The sequence below is a fragment of the Pteronotus mesoamericanus genome, unplaced genomic scaffold (assembly GCF_021234165.1).
Source record: "Pteronotus mesoamericanus isolate MK-2021 breed Mesoamerican mustached bat unplaced genomic scaffold, CSHL_Meso_final contig_25, whole genome shotgun sequence".
Taxonomy (NCBI): Eukaryota; Metazoa; Chordata; class Mammalia; order Chiroptera; family Mormoopidae; genus Pteronotus; species Pteronotus mesoamericanus.
Genome location: NW_026555105.1, coordinates 20,705,078 through 20,730,471, shown reverse-complemented (window position 1 = coordinate 20,730,471; position 25,394 = coordinate 20,705,078).

The following is a 25,394-nucleotide window of genomic DNA, read 5'->3' as shown; positions in this document are numbered from 1 at the left end:
GATGCTATGAGAGATTCACAATAATATCAGGCACCAAGCAACGTCTTCCCTTCTTTTCCCACATTCCTAGCCTGTGCCTCTGCATCCAGCATTATGACTATGCTACATGAAAAAGAAAGAGGCTAGGAAAAAGCAAATGACTATGTGCCACTTGAATCTCTGCCCTTTCCCAGATACTCTACCAAAAAAATATATTCTGTTTAATGCCATTGGCCATAATTGTATCACATGTCACCACTGTATATTTGTGAAATTTGGGAAAATTCTTTACATGGGCATATTGCTGCACCTAAACTAACAGTTAGACACAATATGATGTAATAAGGAGCAAATAAATGGAAATTGCCAGAGCACACTTTCCCCTTGGCAGAGATCAAGGTGCACACTGATTTCCTTAAGAAAGGGGGCAGGCCCCACAGGGATAGCTAATGATCCCTTTCTTAGAACATCAAGATCTAGCTGTGCTGGCAGCCTGTGGGCGTACCCACACCCTGAGTTCTGTGGACCATCACCGGGGGCAGGAGAGGAACTGCACGTTCACACTGCCATCCATGAAAGGAGCAGGCTAGAGATGGGGCAGGTAGAAGAGTTCCGTTGACAGGTGATCAGCGCCATTATGGATTACTCAAGTCAGCCAGCAAATTTTGGTGTCAAACTACAGCTCCTGGAAACCTGAGGGGCTTCTCAAAAAGCCCGTCTTACTAGTAGGATACAATACATGGCCAGGCGGCACTCTTAGTGTTGGGGAGATGATGTTCAATGTTAAAATATTTTCATGCAAGTTGCCTGTTTCCATGCTCACTGCTTTGAACCAATTACCAACTTGTTTTTGATTTGGCAAATAATTCATATAGTTAGGCTAGCCAGCTACCAAAGTTTCACAATCAGAAAGTGATTACCTTGATACTTGAAGAAAAATGTAAAAAAAAATACATGCCATAAGCAGATCATCTAACATACATTCCAGAAAACAAATGCAACAAAGTAGAATGATATATTGGATAGCTATTATTATTTAATAAATAATGACAATGATTGGTCTACTTTCGACACCACTTATACAATATTATTCTTCTGTGGTTGATGAGGGTGTATCTCACTTATACTTTATCCCTGGCACCTTATTATTTCTTCTACAATGTGAATTAGTTTCTTGCTATACAGGCTAATGCTATGTCATCCAAGATTTTGAGTTATAACTCCTGAGTTGGCATAAATATTTTTGAATGTCATGTTTTCATCTTATTTTTAAATTACTCCATCTTTCTGCTTAAGTACCTTTTGTAAAGAAAATGAACATGCAGTTCCTCTCCTGCCCATAAAACATAAATCAGATATCTAGAGCCTACCCTGAGTGTATTTTGTGAGGTCATGGATTAGAAGTTTAACCCATTTGTGTTTAACCTTGATGAAATCATGGGTTGTTTCTGTTTTTCTCAATGCTCTGTCTCTAGCTCCTTCACAAACACAGGCAGAGAGCATGTTCTCAATAAATATTTGTTGGAAGAATAAATGCATGAATGGATTTATCATTTTCTGCACAACTACCTGCACACACACATACACACATTCAAAATGCTCTACATTAAGATGAAAACAATGCTTTGGAACAATTCCTAAATTTCTTTTACCTCATCTGTCTTCTATGATTTTTTTCTTTATGGAAAAGGAAAGAAACTTCATTGGAATAGAGAATGTGTTTCAAGAAGAAAAATTCAAGAGGAGATCAGATTGAACAGAAATTCTGAAGCCTCCAAAGTGTGTGAGAGAGTGCCATCGTGGAGAGTGGGAAAGGACTCTACCCACAGAGATTACAGGCCTGGAGAGGGAGGTGCCCTGGGACAGCCAACAAGGAAAATGGCTGGAGGGCTGCAGTAGGAGCATTGGTTGTTGGGTTGAGCACATAGCACCTTCTCGTAGACCCTACTCTAGATAGAGGGAAGGTAGCATCTGTCTTCATGAACCGTTGTCCTTGGGTGGTTGATAGGCCCAGAAACATGGTTCCCAGAGAACATCACCAAGCTGGTTTGTCTCTAAACTCCTTTTACTAAAAACACCACAGAATGCAAGACTCAACAGTAGCTCCCACTCTCTCCCTCGAGCATGTAATTAATCTACTTAGAAGGGTGAGAAGATAGTACATCCATAAAATGAAACAGGTGTTTATGAAAAGGAACAACTGGACATATCAATGGTGAAAAACATAACTGTTGATATGTAATCTTTTCACTTTATATTAATAGTGTAATGAGCCTTACCAGAAAGTAACTTAGTGGTTTGGAAGAGCTGGAGAGAAAATTCTAGACTGCAGATAAAAACCAGAAAATGGGATAGAAAATGTGAGGGAAATGTTAAGAAATGTGAGGAACAGACCAAGAATAAAAATTTTAAAATCTACTTAATAAGAGTTAACGGGGAATAGAGTAGAAGAAATACTAAAGGAACCAAAGAGAAGAGAAATATTTAAAGATATAGATATGAGTTCTCTAATTGAAGGTGCCCAGTAAGAGTATGGTAGGAAAAAGCAAACCAAAAATAAATAAAACTGACTTCCAATTTCATCAAAATTGAGTAGCCCACTTCTCCCAGGTTCTCCCTCTTACATCTAAAAAAGCTCTAGGCTTAAACAGGAGGGAGAGAAGAAGGTGGACTGCTGATACTCCCCAGGACTTGAACTACTACATGGGGCTGAGCTCCCTGGGTTTCCTTAATGCCTCACATATAACCAGGACGGGTGCTACAAATATTCCAGCCCAGAACAGAGAAGGGTGTCCCTTTCTGTGCATGTTGTCCTATGAGACATTGACAAAAGGGTTAATATTTACATCATCAGAGCCCAGAAGCAGTGGAGAGAGAGAGTTGTGCTGATGTAATCTTTGAAGAAATACTCCCAAATGTGGCAAATAAATTAATAAGTAAATCACCTACAGGGTCAAGAAGCTGAGTAAAGCACACATGGAATAATCTAAAAGAAATCCATGCCAACACAAGGTTATTATAAAATTTATATTGAAAGGCATGGGCTCTGGAGTAATGAAACCATTTTGACAGAGAAGGACAAAGCAGGAGGTATCATTCTATCCAATATCAAGGCTTAGGTACAGTAGTCAAGGCTGTGTGGTATTAGTGGAATGATAAATGCATCTGAATGGAAGAAATTAGCCTAGAAATGGACCGTTAAAATATGCTCAACTGATTTTTGACAGAGTCCAAAGAAAATTAAAGGCAGACCCTTGTGGTGACAGGACAACTTTGTATAGTGAGTGTGGTGGTGAATACGTAAACCTACCCATGTGACAAAATTGTGGGTTACTGCAAACACACACACACTATCACAACACAAACATGTATACACAAATGATCACCAGTAAAACTAGATAATTAGAATAAGATTGGAGAGATGTATCAATGTTAATATCCTGGTTATTGATAGTGTAATATAGATTTGCAATATATTACCATTAGGAATCACAAGATAAAGGACACGCAGGATCACTTTAAGTTATGTCTTACAATTGCATGTGAATTTACAATTATTTCATCTAAAATATTCATTAAAACTATTAGTTGATGGAAGTGATAAATATATGAAAAGAATTAAAATAATGGCCACATGGGATTTGTTGCATGGTGAAAGGCAGTTAAGCATTTGAAAATCATCAGTATCACCTGCCAAGTTAACAGGCTAAGGGGGAAATCATGCAATCATATCATAAATCTGAATAAATAATATTTGAATAAGTTCCATATGCATTCATGATAAAAACTTGTAGAAAACTAAGACTGGAGAGAAACTTTCTCAACTTGATAAAAAATAATCTACGAAGTATTATACAGTCAACTTCATCCTTAATGGATGAAGATCAAAAATGTAAAGATATTCACTCTCACTGTTCTTATGTAACATTTTTGGAAAATGATACCCAGCAAAATAAGACAAGAAAAGGAAATAAAAGGTGCATATATTGGAAAAGAAGAAAGAAAATTGTCCCCATTTGCAGCTGACATGTTAGTCTACGTAGAAAAGATGAAGGAATCTGCAAAAAGCCTTTGGAACTAAAATGTGAGTTAAGCGAGGTCCAGGCTACAAGGTCAACACATAAAAAAATGAGTTGTATTGCCGTATACTAGAATGGATATGTGGATATTGAAATCAAAAATATAAAATCAAAATCACTTATAAGTTAAAGTACTTAGGTATAAATTGGAAAACAATTTTAGGTCTTGTATTCTAAAAACTAAAAAGCTGTAAATGCTCATGAAAGAAATTTTAAAAAGACTTAAATGAAGTGACATAGACATACATGTTCATACCTTGAAAGACTCAACATAGTGAAGGAGTCATTTCTTCCCAAACTAATATGCAGTTTTAACCCAATTGCCATCATAATCCCAGCAAGATCTTTCATAGAAATACACAAGACTATTCTGAAATTTTTAAAAAGAAGAATAAAACAGATGAAATCACTACACTATCTCAAGACATATAATACAGCTATAGTAATTAACAGAGTGTTGTAATGGCAGCAGAAAAGGCATAAAATCTTTGAAATAGAATAGAGAACCAAGTACAGCCAGATAATTTTTGACAATTGTGCCAAGGTAGTTCAATGGACGAAGAATAGTATCCAACAAATTGTTACTTCAAAAATTAGATATTCACAGTTAAATAAAAATCCATCTCCAACAAAGCTTAATACCTTATACAAAAATGAATACACAATGGATTGGGGCAGTCTCTCAAATGGAAAGGAGCATACTCTACTGGATGTCGTGAGCTATTGATCTGAAACAGATGGCATGTTTGCAAAGCATTCTGCTATCATTGAATATATATGGCGCTGCAAAAAGAAAGGTCGCATCTAGTGTTAAGGAGGACTTCCTTTGGGAGTTCTCTCCATCAGACCCTACCTACACTTCCTCAGATTTATAACTCATTTCATAAGGCCTCAGTTTCCTCTTACAGTTTCTAGAACAGAGCATTATTTTGTCATGCGCACTCAATGTGCAAGTTAATGGTTTGGTGTTCTGAGGGGCGTAACATTCTCCCCCTCTCTGATTCGTCACCCATGATAGGCCAGTAAAGTTGACCATTTAGATAACTAGCTGTCCAAAGTGTTCTGGATTCCTCAGGGTACAGAGCTTCCTCTCCCCCAGAAACCATGAATCTCCTAATGCTGACCTTCATTACATGTGGGCTACTAACTTCAGTGACCAAAGGTAACGGAACCCTAGAATACAGAGATGAAGGAACTAGGATGAATTATTGACATTGAGTTCCCAGGGGTCACAAAGGGCAAAGAGGGTCCACTGAAAAGCCTTGGGCCAATAAAGAGCAGCAAAAATGCTCTTATTATGGCAACTATATGACCCTACTCTCTAAGAATCTGCTAGTGACATCTGTCAAGCTCGGGTGTCTTCTGAGAAATTTCTCCAAAGACAAGAATTTCCTCAACCTTCTTAGCAGTTCTATATGTTTCTTTATATAAGTAACTAGTGTTCACTCAGCCTCACCTCACTTCTGTTTGAATGATTTCATTATTGTACCCTATTAGTGAACTCTTACTACCATCTTGAATTTTCTTTTCTCATGAAAGTACGTTCAAGGGAGTTGCTCATTTTTATGTTCTGAGATATGGTGAGCAAGTTCATTACACTGTAGGTTCTGCAGAGCTGTCATGAGAAAGAGACAACATAAGTTTGAGTTATAAGTGGGGGTAAGTTAAGACAGATATAAAGACTGACCAGCAGGGAGCTTCTGATAGTAGATTAAAGTAAATGAGCTTGTTCCTCTTCTTAATAATGCTGCTTTGGGAAATTATCTACTTTTTATTGAAAAATAATACTTGCAATTGTTAAAAAGTATCAAGCAATTGATAGGTTTTTACAAGTTTAAGGACAAGTACTCCCTTACAATTGAATAACAAACAGATCTTTAATTTTCCATTAGAATCTCTGAATCATTCATTCTTACCAATTACATACCTATATATACTAGCAGACACAAGTATATATATGCATTTTAATGTGAGACAGCATGTGATGGTTTTGTAAAGTTTTTACCAAGCTGAGATATAAATATATGCATAATATATTTATATGCATATATTTATATAATTTATTTAATACTTATTTATATTTATTTATATATTTATTTAATATATATTTATTTATATAAGTAAATAAATATATAATATATGCATAATAATATTTATTTAATATATATTTATTTATATAAATAAATAAATATATTTATATAATATAAATATATGCATAATAACACATGTAAATGTTATCTATATCTATATCTATATCTATATCTATATCTATATCTTAGATTTGTTAAAAACCCAGTATAAATAAGCCATGTGGATTCTTCTGGAATGTATTAGCAATGTGTCTTAGATACTTCTTACCAATATATTAACTAACTTTATTATTACTGATGCATACATAGAACTTAAAGAGTGTGTGTGGGTGAATTTTCTTAATTTAATCCATCCACTGCTGCTGGAAAACTACTTTTCATTATCAGAAACAATTCAGGAAGGGAAATTTGTGAATAGAAGTCTTTTATTCATGACTATACACACAAATACGCACATGCACAAGACCCTCAAACAACCCACCCAGTGGGCTGCACCATTGCTTATTTTATCGCTCGTGTGTGTCAGCTTCTCACATGGTCATTATTACATTTTTTATGCTTCTGTCAACTATTTCATTTTTATGTATGAAAATGTCTCTTTTTGTTTAAATTTATCACACTCTAACTATAAATGAGTTTGAATATCTATCCCTTTTGGGTTTCTGAACTCTTTCTTGATTTTGAGTTCATTATGTACTAAGAAAATTAACTCAAAGCTTGGAGCATGTTATACTTTACTTAGAAAGGTATTTACTTCCATGAAATGGACATAAGATGCCTATGATCCTCTATCTTAGTTTACATGGAGACATGTTGATTTAGTAAGTGAGGTAGAGATTAATATCTATACTCAACTCTGATTATTAATTTTTACTGAAATTTTGTAAAGTTTTTAAATAGTAAAGAAGTAAAAATATGATTTATCTCTGTTGCTTTCCATCAGATTTGTTGGATACCAGGTAGAGAAAAATATGTAGCCTACCTTGAAATTTTCTATTACATCATTAGTATTTTCACACATAATAAATATTTTTCAAAAAATGAATATTCAGTAATTGCATAAAATTTTATAGATGTGTAAATTATTTATCCAATTTTATAATTGGGCACTTATGTCATTATTTTTGCCAATAAGTATATTTATGTTTCACATACAATTTATTTTATATAACTATTCTTAGACATATCATTCCTAGAAATAGTTACATAAAATTCCTAGAAATGAACCTTATTTGTGTCTGCTTAGGGTATATCAACTTCTGAGTATTGCAAACTTTAAAAATGAAGGAAAATAATTAAATGTATAATTTTTTCATTTCTTTGCTATGGAGAAGTCAAACTTAAAAAATATATTTATTGTGTATTTTAATTTTTATACAAATTATGTGGTTTGGCCTATTTTTCCCTTTTATTTTTTGGGGGTAGTTTTTATTTCTGTTAATTTACAGATTTTTCCCTTATAGGCCCTGTTTTGAAATTTAACTATGTAATGTATTTGACTATTGTATTTTCAAGTTAGACAGAATCTTGTGGTTTTGTAAAGAAACTTTTTACCAAACCAAGCTGTCGATAACTATTAAAGTTGATGCTATCTCATTCTGTATCTGTTATGTTTTAGAGAGAATTCACATAAGGGAAAATGTTTTGGCTAGGTGGCTTATGTGTCTGAAATAATGCAGTTGTTATTCATATATTTTAGTTTTATGATTTTGACATATTGGTGGCAGAAGCCACAGGTCCTAACAACATAGTAATTCCAGGCTGAGGAGTTTTACAAAAATGACTGCTGTCATTATTAAAAAAATATATTAAGTTATAGACTGCTCCTAATTATCATCATTGTATTGCTTAAGCTATATTCTATTTTAAAATTTATTTTATTGATTATGCTATTACAGTTGTCCCCATTTTTCCCCTCTTGCCCCTCTCCAACTGATACCCCCATTCCCTCTGGCGATGCCACCCTTAGGTCATGTCCATGGGTCATGCATATAAGTTCTTTGGCCTCTCCATTTCCTATATTGTTCTTAACATCCCCCTGTCTGTTTTGTACCTGTCAGTTTGTACTTCTTACCCTGCACTTTTCCCCTCATCCTTCCCCTTCCCTGTCCCCACTGATAACCCTCCAAATGACCTCCATATCTATGACTCTGTTCCTGTTCTGCTTGTTTGCTTAGTTTGTTTTTTAGATTCAATTGTTGATAGCTATGAATTGATTGCCATTTTATTTTTTTAAAGATTTTATTTATTTTTAAAGAGAGGGAAAAGGAGGGAGAAAGAGAGAGAAACATCATGTGTGGTTGCCTCTTGTGCGTGCCCTACTGGGGACCTGGCCCACAACCCAGGCATGTGCCCTGACTGGGAATCAAACCGGCAACCCTTTGGTTCACAGGCTGGCGCTCAGACCGCTGAACCACCCCAGCCAGGGCAATTTATTGCCATTTTAATTGGTCATAGTTTTGATCTTCTTTTTCTTAAATAAGTCCCTTTAACATTTCATATAATAAGGACTTGGTGATGATGCGCTCCTTCAGCTTTACCTTGTCTGGGAAGCACTTTATCTGCCCTTCCATTCTAAATGATAGCTTTGCTGGATAGAGTAACCTTGGTGTAGGTCCTTGCTTGTCATCACTGAATACTTCTTGCCAGTCTCTTCTAGACTGAAAAGTTTCTTTTGAGAAAACAGCTAACAATCTTATGGGAACTCCTTTGTAGGTAACTCTCTGCTTTTAAGATTCTCATTTTATTTTTACCTTTGGCATTTTCATTATGATTTGTATCGATGTGATCCTTTTTGTGTCTATCTTGTTTGGGACTCTCTCTGCTTCCTGGACTTGTATGTCCATTTCTTCACCAAATTAGTGAAGTTTTCTTTCATTATTTTTTCTAATAAGTATTCAGTTTCTTGCCTTTTCTCTTCTTCCAGCACCCCTATCATTCGAATGTTGGTACATTTGAAGTTGTCCCATGGGCTATTTAGCCTGCTCTTGTTTTTTTGGATTCGTTTTTCTTCTTGCTGTTATGATTTGATGTTTTTTTCTTCCTTATGTTCCAAATCATTGATTTGACTCTCAGCTTCATCCACTCTACTGTAGGTACCCCGTAAATTTTTCTTTATTTCACTTAGTGTAATCTTCATTTCCGCTTATGTCTTTTTTATGCTGTTGAAGTACCCAGTGAACATCATAAAAACCAGTGTTTTGAATTCTACATCTGCTAGATTGTTTATTTCCATTTTGTTTAGTTCTTTTTCTGGAGTTTTGTTCTATTCTTTCATTTGGCCATATTTCTTTGTCTCCTCATTTTTATGTACTAGGTAGAGCTGCTTTGACTCCCTGCCTTAGTAGCGTGGCCTACTGTAGAAAAGCACAGCAGCGAGTTGGATAGGGCAGAGCCTTAGGTAATTGCCAGCAAGGGGCAACCCTTGTGAACCAGGTTGATGGAGTCTCCAATATGAGGCTGCTGCTCTTGGCCCTGTGTGAGGCAGGGCTCAGGAAAAGGGACGATGCCACTGCTTGGCCTCCGGAGTTTTGTCTGGGAGGAAACTGTCCCCCAGCACTCACCCAGATGCCAGACACTTCAGTTTCTCCCTGTATACCACTAGTGTCCTTCTAACTGCTGCCCTGATGCTGGAGCCCTGAGGGAGGAAATCTGTGTAATTTCTAAGTCTGCTGTGGGCCCTTTAAGAGGAGACAATCCCACAGTTTCTTCCACCGTCCCAACCTCTGCTGGTTTTTATAGCCAAAAGTTAAGGGAAATTATTATCCTGGCACTGGAACCCTGGGCTGGGTGGTCTGGTATGGGGTTGAGATCTCTCGCTCCCCAGGTATCCCTCCCAATTTTTATCCACTACACATGGGCATGGGACCGTTCCTTCTGTGTCTCTGCATGTCCATGCATCTCCACGTCTCCATCCCTCCTACCTGTCTGGATGAATGTGACTTCTTTAATTCCTCAGTTGTCAGACTTCCATACACGTTAAATTTCTGATGATTCTGGGTGATAATTGTTTTCTGGTTTAGTTGTAATTTTTGCTGTGGTTGTGGGAGAAGGTGAGCCCCATTTACCTATGTCTTCATCTGGGCCAGAAGTCCCCTAAGCTATATTCTTGAAATCATCTTCAATATTTTTGGCTCTCAGGAAGTCTGTTACATCTACCTGCAAATTATATCCAAAACCAACCAACCTCACCACCTCCACTGCTACCACTCTGATTCAAGTTACTATCACCTCTCACCTGTTACTGCTATATCTTCCTCGCAGGTCTCGGTTCTATCCTTGCCTCCTGCAGTCTGCTGTTAAGACAGCATAAAGCATGATCCTCTCACACTGGAAATCAGTTTATGTATCTTTTCTTCTCAAAACTCTGCAATGGCCCCCTCTTCACTCAGAGCAATAACCAGGGCCCTCCAGAACCTCTCTCACTTCATCTCCTACTATTCTACCCTTGTTCACTTTACTAGAGCCACACTGGCCTCAATGTTCTCCCTCAAACATGCCAGGCTTGCTCACTCCACAGAGTCCTCTTTGTTTCCTCTGCTTGGAATGCACTCGCCTCAGATGTCAGCATGGCTAATTCCTTTACCTTCTTCAAGTCATTGTTTAGCTGTCACCTTCTTTCAAGACCTATGCTAACGCCTGTTTAAGAAACTGCAATCTGTCCCCATGACTAGAATACACTGACCTTGGTACTTCTCAAGGAATTTGCTGAGAAATATGGTCATGTGATTTGCTTCATAAATGATCATACAATGGACCAGATGAGTTTCATTCTAGATTCAAATATTCACCCCGCAACTGAATTATCACAGTGCTGAGAGATCCTACTATATTTCTCTTGTAAATTCATCTTCCCTCTTTCCTAGACAGCTCACCTTTTTCTCTTTCCTCCAAATCGTGTTCTTTTCTCAGTTTACTAATGTTAATGGCAAATATCACTAATCTCTCCTATCTCAGTTCAGAAATGTAGTGATGCACTTTGATTTTTCCATCTCCTTCTGACCTTATATCCAAACGGTTGGTGTCTTAAATCTGTCTTCTTCTTTCCACAACTCTCACAGCCTCAGTACAGCCACCATTATGTCTCTACTGGCCAAAGCCTCAGACATGTATCCCTGATTCTATTCTTTCCTTTCTCTAATCATATTTCCACATGAAATCCTAACCAGTTGTTTAAAGCGTAAAGTAAATTAGCTCATGTTATCTTTTGAAACAAATAAAAATGCTTAATAATGGCCTCAAGTGAGTGGGAGATGGCATTGTTATTTCAAGCTCATTTTATCTCCTGCTCCTTCGCTCTTTATACCTTATGCATCAGACTCACCAGCCTTCTCCATGTACCTGAAAGACACTATGCAGTTTTTCAACACTGGGACTGAATATTTGCTGGTCCTTCCCTGAAATAATCTTTGCCTCCTGTGTACCTTGCTGGCTCCTTTTATCCTTCTTGTCTTCTTGGCTTAAATATCAGCTCCTAATAAATCTACCCTCTCTGTCTCTTCTTCCTCCTCTTCTTTCCCTTCTCTCCACCTGCAATTTCCCTGGTTCTTTGGTGGCATATGTCACAATTTTGAATATATACTTTATCATGTTGTTGCTAGCGTTAAGAACTCACCTACTCATTCCTTGCAGCTGGCTGGGAAGTCAAAAGATGCTGGAAGAATAATGTAGGACACTGCAGAAGACGGTGTTTGCATTCTGAAAGGTACAAAATTCTTTGTATGAACAAGCTAAATTGCTGCACTCCCATAAAATTTGATGAATACCCTATAAGGCCACTACCTCCCCTATTCCCTACAGACAATTTTCCTGTTAGTTTTAGTTGGGATAATTCCCCCAGAACTACACTCGATGATGCGGTAGAAATTGAACCATCTGAAGATACCTCAGTAACAAAGACCACACCTTCAAAGAACAAAACTCCCACACAGGCTTCGGCACCTTCTCCTAGGAGCAATGATGGTACAACTAACTAACATTTCCTCCTGGGTATGGGGCACTGGAGATAACCAGTGGGAATAATATCCATGGAACCAATTCTACTGATGTTATTTCACCGGAGATAGTTCTGCTGGGGATTGGATGACATGGAAATGGACATAATGCTACCTGCAAAGACAAGAGCCAAGAGAGTTACCTGACAATTAGAAAGGTGGAAAGAGAAGTGTATGGAAGATACAAGGATTCTCTTTACTGGGCTTAAATTCTTTGTCTGTCTTTCTCACATGTATTAAAATACGTGGTCTAATATTTGGTCTCAAGTGCACATTTGTGTGTCTGTGTATTTACCCATGTCCACCCCCCACTGCCACAATGAAGGCCACAGTGCCGAGCTGCCTTTTTGGTCCAGATGGAGATTTTGATTTTAGTAATGATTGCACCACCACTATCATATATGAAAGAATCTATGAAGGCACATAAAACATTCCAGGCAAGTCCTCCCTTCCCCATTGCCCCAACTTTTATTATAAGCTCTGACTTTAATCCCTGTCTGTATCATGAGGTCAAATTTTGTTTAAGGCTTCAACTAGGAACTAACACAGTTAATGTCAAAAACTACCTCATTCAGCACAAACACTGACTTACCTAGACAGAGATGAAAGTGGGTTTGCCTTGAGAGCACATCATATAAAAATTAAAAGCTCTATCACAAATTGTACTTATCTTTCCAAAGTTCTTTCCACTCAAAAGTCCAACTTCCGGCTATGAAAATCTCATGCCTCTCCAGATCTTCAATTTGTCCCTGAATGCTAGTTGTGTGTAGGGTATCTATGTCGTGTGCCTAAATGCATGTGAGTGCCATTTGTATGCCAACTGATGGGTCAGCAAGTTTACTTTCTGATATCACAGAAAAGCAGTTATTAATGATAAGGTCCATTAATTATTAATGTGTTGGGCTAAGGCTGGAGTGCTACCAAGAACCAGAATCTCAGATGGCTAAGTATTTCAAAATCAAGAAGGTTTATTTCTCTACTTCTTTTTAGTTTTGTCTAAATCCAGCTTCCAGTGACCATGGCTGTAACAAGACCACTGAGGTCTCAATAGACCTCGTATTTCAATAGATCTCAGACCTCCTGTCAGGTTGACAAACCACCCTAATTTGCCTGGAACTGAGGGTGCTTCCAGATCATGGAAATTAAAGAACAAAAATCACAAAAGTCTTTAGCAAACTGGATAAATTGGCCACCTGTTTTGTGCACCTCGGCCTAAACTGCTCTTCTTCATTTCTTTGTGTGGCTGACACCTTGTCACACAGGTCACATGTCAAATCTTCACAGAGTTTATCATACAGACCTCCCTAGACCAACAGTCTGCCTTATCCTAGAGAACTCTTTCCCCATATCTTTGCCTCTAATGTCATCACAGTAAAAATAATCCTTGGCCAAGACTGCCCCTTACTCTACTGTATTATATTGTATCACTTAAACTCTTGGAAATTATTTTACATATTTTTTGTTCTCTTTCTGAATTATTGAGTTGTTTATTTATGGCCAATCATAACCACCGTAATGTACATCTAGTCCTTGATCTTGCTCATGGCTGGGTGTGTTCCAAGCTGCTAGACTGGTGCCTTGTACATGATAAATGCTCAATAAAAATTTGAGAACATGATGTTTATGCAATCATCTCAATAAATACAAGAAAGTCACACAACATAAATTAGTAGTATTGAAACTGAGATACTGGTTACAAAAAATTTTTCCAAGATATGCACATCGACATTTTAAGGGAATCAATTTTTAGACTGTTAATTTCTGAACTTCTTATGATGCTCAGAGCACTCTTAACAGGCTCTTCTTTTCTACCTTCACTTTCTCAATGTCTCTTCCCCTTCTCCCTAAAGAAAACTTACCTCTCACCCACCTTTTACCTCACAAGCATGGATTGCCCAGAGTGGAAAAACCTCCAGGTGTCAAATCAGTGGATAATCAAAATATTGGTATTGATGTTCAGAATGTGAGTAACAGACTTTGGATAACAAATCCTTTGGAAATTCAAATGACTTTAAGATTTTTTTTTTTACTAAATAATGATATCCTACTATGGAATTTTTACCATATAACTTGTAAGGAGACAAAAAATCTGTGAGATCTATCTATCTATCTACTGCCTAATCTTCCAACTTTCACATCTACCTATTGATGTGAATAAGATCACTCAGTGCTTACATTTTTCAAAATGAAAACTAGAATGAAAATTGATACTGACCTTCATCTGTTTCAGTTAAAAAATATATTCATCTTGTATGCATAAACTAATAAAAGATACCATTTATTTACTAACTGGAATCATTTATAGTAAAACAAAAAAGTTATTTTTGGTTAGTAATTATACTTCATGTTTGATATACTTATGTGATTTTAATTTTAATTCTAAATATTGCAATTTTGTTCCAAGTGTGCAATGATAACTCAGTCTTGAATAAGCTGTTAAACATTTAGAGCTTCAAATTTGCAGAGATTTACAATAATAAGTTACTATATCCATACTTTGCAGATAAATATAATAGATTTACTAATAATAGACTTTCAAACATAAAAAATATATTACATTAAGATCCAACTTTATGGAGAAGGTGGCATAAAAACTTAAACTAGTAGAATAAAAGGTTAAAGAGGAAAAGCTATGTAATGTTTCTAGTTGCTAAAGAAAAGCTTCTTTGCATATGTATTAAATAGATTATTGTCATTAGCAAGTTATTATACAATGACACCATTAGGTATATTTAAAGCCTATTTTTTACATGTAAATATTTATGATACACCTAATAACTGTATGTTTTTATTATTTAAATTCATGGTGAAATATTTTATCTATTTTAAAATTGTGTATGAAAAACATATCTTCCAAAACAAAATGTTTGACCATCACTCCTTAAACTGATACAAGGTTTCAAACACTCTTTGCTGCTTACTGATAATGGTTCTTCCACTAGTTTGATCATTCGGTTTTTCTGCAATTCCTAGATTTTCCTTTTCCATAAATTAAGACATTCTCCTTTGTGCAGCATGCTGACTTTTTATAGGAGAGTTTTTTAATCCTTGTCAGAGGATATGCCTTTTTATAAAAATTGATTTAAGGAATGGGGGGTGGGGAGGAGGGGGGAGAGAATCATCCATTGGTTGCCTCCTGTATGCGCCCCGCCCAGGGATTGAACCCGGAAGTTTCCGGTGTACGAGATGGCACTCCAACCCGCTGATCCACCTGGCCAGGGCTGCAGCCTGCTGACTTTTGTTTTCTTTCTATCATTGACTTCAGGACTTCCTGTAGCTCAGTAACCCATCACTTCTCTACATTGGAATTGATGTCTAAATTGCTGCTTACCTCATATATAAAGTTATGTACGTGGTTTTTGCATTTGATTCATTTCTGTATAGTCTCCAGCTTCAGTGTGAAATTCCCCATCTCTTGAGCTATGTTGTCCATGTTAGATACATGATTTGATAAGTCAGAGGCATGGCATTTCAATACATATTTTCTCCTTTCTCTGTAAGTTTAAAAAAATTTAAACTTATGAACATCTTCCCATTCAAACCTTTCCCTGGGTTTCTTTTTCATTTATTGAAAATATGGTTTAAAGTGTAAGTTTTTAATTTTGATGAAGTTGCATTTACCTTTTATAAAAAATCACTCTTGCTTTTGGTATTATATCAAAAAACCATTGCCTAACTCAATGAAGATTTATTCTGTGTTTTCTTCTAAAAATTTTATAGTTTTAGCCCTTACATTTAGATATTTGATCCATCTTAATTTAACTTTTGCCTGATATAAGGTGAAGTCCAAATTCATTTTTCTGTAGGTTGTTTCTCCAGTTTTCCCAAAACTGTTTTTAAAAGACTGTTCTTTCTCTGTTGAATTGTCTTGATACCCTTGTAGAATATCAATTGACATAAATCTTAGGGTTTATTTCTAAGGTCTCAATTCTATTCCATTTCTGCCTATGTTTAATGGTCCTGGGGAGGTTCCCATGGACCCTTCTGGTTTGAGGATTTATCAAAATGACTCACCAGAACCAGAAGATCTGTTATATTCATGTGTACAGTTTGTTACAGTTAAAGGATACAAACTGAAATCAGAAAATGTAAAAACACACATATGGTGAGTCCAGAAGAAACCAGGTATGAAATTTCACTTGTGTTTTTCTAGTGGAGTCATATGGACACAGGTAAATTCTGCCAGGCACAATGTGTGACAATTTGTGCAAAGCATTGCCAACCCGGAAAGCTCACTGGAGCCTTGGTATCCAGAACTTTTATTGGGGGTCAAGTTTTGTTGTGGGAAAGCATGGAACACCCACATGACTGAAATTAGCTATTCAGCCTTCACGCCCTGCTCCCAGATTTCAAACATAAAGCAGGGGTGTCCAACCTGTGGGCCACATGCAGCCCAGAATGGCTATGAATGTGGCCCAACACAAAATTGTAAATTTACTTAAAACATTACTTAGTTTTATCACTAAGTTTTATTACTTAGATATGTACATTTTCTATACTAGAGATTACAAACTTGGGACCTGCTGAACAATTTTAAAAGATTATTGAAAGGGCCGCTGCATGATTAGGGTTATTACGTAGGAACTTTTTGCTTATCTGTGGTGGCAGATATCATGAAAATTATTCATGGACCTTTTTTTTTGCTCATCAGTTTTTGTTAGTGTTTGTGTATTTAATGTGTGGCCCAGAGACGCCAAAAGGTTTTACATTTCTGATATACAGCTTGGACTAAAGCCCCACATATATAAAAACAGTTATTTATCATAAACCACATTGTTAGCATAAACTATCTGACATGGCCCAAGCCTCAGACTTTATCAGGTAGGATGCTTTAAAGGCTCAGGGGTTAAACATGTGCCAGAAGCTGTTCAAGGACCAATCTGTTGATTTTGGAAATGTGGAGTTCGGGCAAATGCAAGAGTGCTAAATTAATTCTTTATTTCATAGCCCACACTAATGGCCCTTGGTCGAAGCTCTCTTACAGCAAAACGATCTTATTTATCCAAGTGTCTACATTTAGTATAATATTTATGTAATAAGTTTAACAGTAATATCAGTATGAATATGCCTAACATTTGAAGGAGGCAGTGTGGGGTAGGGAAAGATCAAAAAAAGCCAAATCTATTCTATAAAGCCATTGCATATATTTCATATTTTTGTACTATTTCAGTTAGTCATTGTGTTCTCCTCGATTTATTATTTTTACCTTGTGATAAATGTGTGCAGAACTATTTAGTATAGAAATTAGTTGATGGTTGAAGAGGTCGATGAGTGACTATCTCATTTACAATTGCAACAAAGAGAATAAATATGAATAAATTTAGCCAAAGAGATAAAAGACCTGTACACTGAAAACTAGAAAACACTGATGAAAGAAATTGAAGAAGACACAAATAAATTCATAGACAGAAGAAAATATTGTGCAGCCACTATGGAAAACAGTATGGAGGTTCCTCAAAAAATTTAAAAGACAACTACCATATACGATCCAGCAATTCCACTTCAGGGTATTCATCTGCATCAAATGAAAACTCTATCTTGAATAGGTATTTGTATCCCTGTTCATTGCAGTATTTATAACAACAGCCATGGTATGCAAACACCCCAAATATCTGTCAACCGATGAAAGGGTAAGGAAAATGTGATATATAAATGCAGGAGAATATTAATGAGAATCTTACAAAGGAAATCCTGCCATTTATGACAACACGTCTGAACCTGTAAGACATTATGCTAAGGGAAATAGCCAGAGAAAGAAAGAAAAGTACTGCATGATCGCATTCACGTGTAAAATCTCAGTAATCAAACTCATAGAAGTGGGGAGTACACAGTGGTTCCCAGGGGCTGTGTGGAGCAGGGAGTGGGCACATGTTGGTCAAGGGGTGTTAAGTTTGTTATGCAAGATGAAAAAGTTCTGAAGCTCTATTGCGCAATAATGTAACTATAATTAGCAATGTTGTATACTACAAATTTGTGGAAAGAATAGATCTAAAGCACTTTCACCAGAAAAAAAGAAGTAATGAATAAAAAAGAAAAAGATTAAAAGAATACAGACAGAGATATTATTTGTAAACTACATATCCAACAAAGAACTGAAATATAAAGTATATAAAGGACTCTCAAAATTCAAAAGTTAAAAACAAAGAATTCACTTAGAAAACAGGCAAGCCCTGAGTGATGTAGCTCAGTGGGTTAAGTGCTGGTCTGTAAACCGAAAGGTCGCTGGTTTGATTCCTGATCAGGGCAAATGCCTGGGTTTTGAGCCAGGTCCCCAGTTGGGGGCGTGTGAAAGGTAGCCTATTGATGCATCTCTTGCACACCGATGTTTCTGTCCCTCTCTTCCCCTCTCTCTAAAAATAAGTAAAATCTTTTCAAAAAAGAAAATGGGCAAATGAACAGACATTTTACCAAAGAGGATACACGATGGCATATATGTACATGTAACGATGTTCAAAATCACTAGCAATAAGGGAAATGCAAATGAAGACCAGGATGAGATACTACTACATAGTTATTAGAACAGCTAGAATTAAAAATCATGACAATACCAAATGCTGGTGAGTAGAATATCTCATACATTCCTAGTGAGAATGTTATAGGGTGCTGGTACTCTGGAAAATCATTTGACAATTTTAAAAAAATTTAAACTTACGAACATCTTCCCATTCAGCAATATCACCCCTAGGCATTTATCCAGAGAAATGAAAACTTATGATCACAGAAAAACCTGTGCACAAATGTTCATAGCAGGTTTATTTATAATAACCCAAATCTGGAAACAACCAAAAGGTTCTATGATATGTTAATGGTTAAATAAACTTCAGTTCGTCCATAGCATGGAATGCTACACAGCAGGAAAAGGAACATAGTGCTGATAGATGCAGTGATCTCAAAAGGCCATACACTGTAAGACTAAATTTATATAAATTCTCAAAACAACAAAATTAGAGAGAGAGAGAGCAAATTGTTAGTTGCCAAGGGGTAGGGATGCTGGGAAGGAGCGGGTGGCGTGACTGCAAAGGGAGAGCACAAGGAAAATCTTTGTGGTGATTGAAGAGCTCTGTGTACTGGTTGCTTACACTAATCCACACCCATGGTACAATGACATAGAAGTATACATGAACATTGTACCAATCTCATTTTTCTTGTTCTGGTATTGTACTATAGTTATTCACAACCTAACATTTGGAGAAACTGGGTAAAGTGTACACAGGATTTCTTTATTATCTTTGCAACTTCCTGTTAGTCTATAGTAATTTTAAAATAAAAAGTTAACAAAATAAACAAAGACATAGTTATTGGCAGAAGATTTATGTGTTTGGTGAGATAGTATTCCCTGATACAAGGAGCTATGGATCTGTAGTCAGATGGACTAAAATCCCTTTCCTGATGCCATGGCTTGCCAGTTGTGGGACTTGTTTTTTTTTAAAGATTTTATTTATTTTTACAGAGAGAAAGAGAGGAAGAGAGGGAGAGGAACATCGATATGTGATTGCCTCTCGAGCTCCCCCTATTGGGGACCTGGACTGCAACACAGGCATGTGCCTTGACTGGGAATCGAACCAGTGAGCCTTTAATTTGCAGGCCAGCATTCAATCCACTGAACCACACCAGCCAGGGCCAGTTGTGTGACCTTAAGAAAGTCAATTGACCTTTCTGAGCTTCAGTGTTCTATTTCACTGAATGCTCTTTATCAATTTTCTAGCACAAAATTTAGTCATTTGTATATTACCTTGCAAACTTTTTACCAAATCATGGATAAGCTATAGTGTCATTTGCTTAATATTTTTATAGAAACAGTACACTCCATTTACTTTAATCCATATTTGACCATATCCTAAGTGGAGCTATCTATAAATTCCCCGGACCAAGGTCTAGTGATATATTTTCTCAAATGAGCATGAAAATAAAAATTATTAAAAATATGTACTTATTTTGCCACCTAAATTATCACTCATACCATCAGTGACGAGGGTCATATGTTTCAGGAAACACTACTTTAGCCCAAATACTTTATCTTACAGATGAAGAAAATGATGCCTTATAGATAAAAAGATGAAAACAAACTCTCATATTTGAAGATCTGTTAAGCTGTAGAATACAATTTCTTATTACATAGCAAATAAATTTTAAAGTCCTTGATAGGACCCTGTGAGATCTGACATGAGGTAGCTCTGTCGGCCTTTGTGATTTAAGTTTCTTTTGTTCATTCCCTCCTTCTATTCCAGACATACTTGACTTTTTGCTCTTCCTAGGATTCCTAGAACTTTCCTTCCTCAGAGCCTTTGCTCTTGTGGCTCTCTCTGCCTGGATATCCATGTGGCTAACTTCCTTGGTACATTTAGGTTTCTACTCAATGCCACTTCCTCAGAGAGTCTATGTTGAGTAATCTATTCAAAATACACACACACACAAACACACACGCATCATATTATTCTCTATCCCTTACCTTGCCTTTAAAAAAAAAAGATTTGATTTATTTATTTTAGAGAGGTGAAGTGAGAGAGAAAGAGGAGAGAAACATGTGCAAGAGAAACATCCATTGGTTGCCTCTCACACAGCCCCTGTGGCCTCCTGGTTCACAGGCGGACACTCAATCCACTGAGCCGTGCCAGCCAGGGCTCATTTTTCTTTATAGCACTGCTACCGCCTGGTATTTTGTGTGTGCTGTCTCTCTCCCTAACCAGAACAGCAGGACTTTGCTTTCTCCTCCTCTTAGACCCAGGGCCTAGAACTGTGCCTGAGAGCATAGATCATATCCGGACGATTCAGTGATCCTCCCAGAAGCATCTGAGAGAAGTGATCATGCAAGTTCAGTTTGTAGCGTTTGGACACAGTGAGCCACCGCTTCTCTCAGACAGTCCAGCCATTTCCAGATGGTTCCAATTATCAGCGTTCTTTCTGATTAGTTTAAACCTGCCCTCCTGCAATTTCCATCCAAGACTTTTCGTTCTGCCCTCCAGGCCTGCACAGAACATCCCTTGCAGAAGATAGCGACGATAACTCTCTACAGGCCATTACTGCTTTTCAGGTTAAACAGGTCTCCCTTTCCATCATTACTCAGGCATAGTTCTCTGGGATGATAGAACAGGTGCTCTGGGCAGGTGAACCAGATATGAATCCAGACCTCGTTCCTAAGCACCGTGTCGCCCTGAGCAAATCACATCTGCCTATCAGGGGCCCTGTGAGGATTCTGGGGGTCATGTATGTGAACATTCAGTGCCTGGCCACATGCTCACAGCTGTTCTGGAGAAGGTGCTACCTGGACCTCAAGGGCAAAACAGATTTTCTCAATCCCGTCAGGCTCTCCCTAATACTTGCTGAATGTAGGAAGAAGAGAGTAGAAAAGAAGAGCACTGGACCCATCAAAAGGCATAAAATGACTACAAGACAGAGCAAGGACCCAGAAACAAATAATCCAGAGGACTCACAGACTTCCTGTTGGGGCTCAAGCAGTGTCCCCTCCCATAGCCCTTTGTTAGGGAACCCATGTGAAATGTTTCTGCTCTGTTCTTTGAGGCTGGAGTCCAAGAAAGACCCAGAAGCAGCTAATATTAAAGAGCTGGAGTAGGAAAAAGTGAGGAAAATGCAGAGTTAGAAAGAGCTGGACTAAGACTTGGTCTATGAGGGCTCTCAGTTTGTTTTTTTTCTTGCCAAGAGTGTGACCCTAGTCAATTCTTTTCACTTCCTGGGCCTGCATTTTGTCAACTGAAAAATGCCAGTTCTAAGATCTATCAAGATATGAGCGAATACTGTACATGCATTCATCCATTCATTGTTTTCAACAAATGTTCTCTGCACACCCTGGATTACAGAAATCCCAGCCTTCGGGGGTTTCCGCCATCAGGGGTCTCATTGTCTATTAAAGGTTGCCCTCAATGGTGTTGGTTCTGTAGAGGAGATGAACTAGGAAAATACTTAGTTCCAACTCATCATGATAAACATTATGACAGAAACAGAGTCGTGGACACATGGAACAGACTGACAGCTCTCGGGTGGGGGACAGATGAAAGAAGGTGAAGGTATTAGCCAAAAACATATAAACATAATTCATAGATACAGACAACAGTGTAGTGACTGCCAGAGGGCAGGGGGTTGGGAATAGGTGGAGGCAGGTAAAGTGGGAGAAAATGGAGACATCTGTATTAGTGTCAACAATAAAAATAAAGGAAAAAAACAAAGAAAGTGAGTCCATTCTCTCCCCAATGTCACTTGTGTGGGACTTGTACATCCTCTGCTGATGCTGTCCACCGTCCCAGATGATGTCTAGAAAAGGACCCTAAGCATTAGATGACCAATTTATATTGCTGACCTGCAGGCTGATGTCCTGGGTGGTGGAACATTCTGCTCTTCTCTGATTTATTGCCCATGACTCAGCACTACCCAAGTCAATAAAAGGCAGGGTGAAGCCTGCATCAGTATGCTGCCAGCTCTTTCCTCACCCCTCTTGGGATACATTAAACTCTTGTTCTTGGCTTTAGCTGTCCTTGTGGTCCTGGCTCAGGCTTCCCCTGGTAACCCAACTGTGGAGAGGAGGGCGAAGGGAGTAAGAATGGGGTCTTACTCCTAGAATCCCTGGAAACTGAACATGTGTGGGAGTGAGGACAGCTGACAAGGATGGCTGAGATTTGGTGAAAAACCTTATTATGAATATGCTCCATTATTAAGGGCAGTCTGTTGCCCTTGACCACAATGGTGCTTCTCATTAGAAAACCTGGTGCATATCAGCAGAAACCAGGGAGTCTTGTGTGAAGCCCCTTCTATATGCAGAAGCAACCCCTCACATCTCTAGTCTCCTGAATATCCTTGGCCCAAATGTTAACAGAGTCTCCCCCCAGGCACCTTCCACTTCAATTTCACTCCTCGTTGATAGCCCCTCTTGCAGTATTCAGTCCCATTATTTTACCTCTCCATTGTTGTTTGGCTTTGAATGCTCCTTTAAAGCAATCAGAAGAGGGATTGTGGAGTGAAAAATATGTAGGTTGATGTTGGATATCTACAGTTATAAGGTGGTGCTGGATTACAAATTACACATGGCCGGAGGTCACCAACAGTATAACAGGTTTCATGACCAAGTGGTGAATAACTTTCTAACGGCAATGTTTCCACTTGGGCTTCCTGGTAATTATAAAGTTTATGATATTTAAATCTATAGTTTTTGGTCATTGCTGTTGGAAGTTGAATCTTCTCTTGGATCAGCTTTTCAAACTGAAAGTCTTTGCCAATCACTCAGTTGTTCTAGAAGCAAAAGAAGGTAATCCTGGACTAACCTGGAGCTGATTTCAGCCCGCCTTAAATGCTGGCAAGGGCAACTCAAATAGAGGAGGAAGTTGCAGATGAAAGAGGCACTTTGGAGAATGAATGTGCACATTGACTCATGGAATCAGAGTCATCTTGACTCTAGTTTTTCCAGTGTGAACATTCTGGTGAGAAAGAGGGAACTGGAAATTCCCTACCAGGAGGGGAGTCTGTGGAAGAAACAAGTAGAGGGAATGTATAATTTAAACCAAGATACTATGATCTCTTAACTGAACCCAATGCGCTGGGGAAGTGGGCTCTGCACTCTGTATTTTACTGGCCTAGGTAGAGCTAAGTCACAAATAATAAATCATATAAGGGCAGTGTTATACCATCCAGAATATTAGCCTACAGGTCAGCAATATAAATTGATCACTCAATGTTCAAAGTCCTGTTCTAAGCATCACTTGGAGCACAAGTACAGTGCCTGACACTTGAGAAGTGCTCAACAAATCCCTGTTGAGTGAATAATGGATGGGGGGATGGATAATTGAAGTTACAGATCCACTCCTTGGCAAGCACCTGGATTTAGGGACAAGGAAAAACCAATGTTGATGAGCATATGAACAATTATAGGGCTGAAAACATCATAGGCAGAGAAACAAAGTTCAGTTAGGGGAAGAGAGTTAACCAATCCTATCTACTAGACCATCAAGACCAGCAGTAGGCATTCTACATGCACCATCATCACTACAATGATCAACATCCTTAGTATAATAGTCTTTACTCTTTTTCATGTATTTGTTTATTCACCTCTGTTTATTTTGATAGATGGATGGGTCCACAAGTGCAGTTATAGAACTGGTCAATGCAGGACAGCTTGCAAAGGAAATGGGAAGGAGAAAGAAAAACATATGGGAAAAAAATTTGCTGCATTCCTTTAATAGAGCCTAAATCATTAAGCACTCTCAAGAAACAAGAGATGACATATAAAACTATGACAAGTACATCTGACTATCTCTTTAAGACTCATGACAAAAGAATGTTAACAGAATTTATAGTGGGTCAGTGAAATGATTGTCTAGGGCACCTAGATTTTAGATACCTGCTGGGTATTCACATAGTTCATTAAAGAAACATATGCTCATTCTAGCTATCATTATATCTTGTCTCTGTAGTCCTATGTAGCTAAATATCTCTAGATTGTTCCAGGATATGACTGATAATATTGGTTCTCATGGTAAGACAATTTTATAGGATCTGGATCCTGAATTCCTAAGCCTCTGACTATATGCTACTAGGTCCCTGAATGTGGAAGTTTTCCACACTAATGCAAATCCCACCTCGGCCACACGGTTGAATCTGATTTCTCATCCTGGATTGCTGAGATAGGCTAGTGTGATCCAGACGTCCCTTTTGCCCATTTAGCTCAAGGTTTAGCTCAAGGCTCTGCCTCATGGTCTCACTCTTGGAATTTATTCCTTACTCAAATCTCCTAATCACACTTTGCTGTCCAAAGATTGGCCTGCCTTCTGACCAGGAGGCAACCATTCTCACCCCATCCAAATGGAAGGGAAAAATAGTAAAAACGAAACAAAACCCTCAACATTTTCCAAGAACTTTGTGTGGACAAGGCCTTGTCCTAAGCACATAACATACATAAGCTCATTTTTTCCTAACAACTTCTTCATGAGGTTAGAACTACAGGCACACCTCAGAGATGCTGCAGGTTCGGTTACAGACCACCCCAAACAAGGTGAATACTGCAGTAAGTGATACAGATTTTTTGGTTTCCCAGTGCATAAAAAAGTTATGTTTACACTATACTGTAGTCTATCAATTGTGCAATATGTATGTCTAAAAAAACTCTTAATTTAAAAACACTTTACTACTCAAAAAAAAAAAAAAAAAAGCTATCCATTATCTGAACCTTCAGCAAGTCGTAATTGTTTTGCTGGTGGTTGCTACAAACCACCAACGTTCAACTACACCAACTACAAACGTTCAAGTCATAA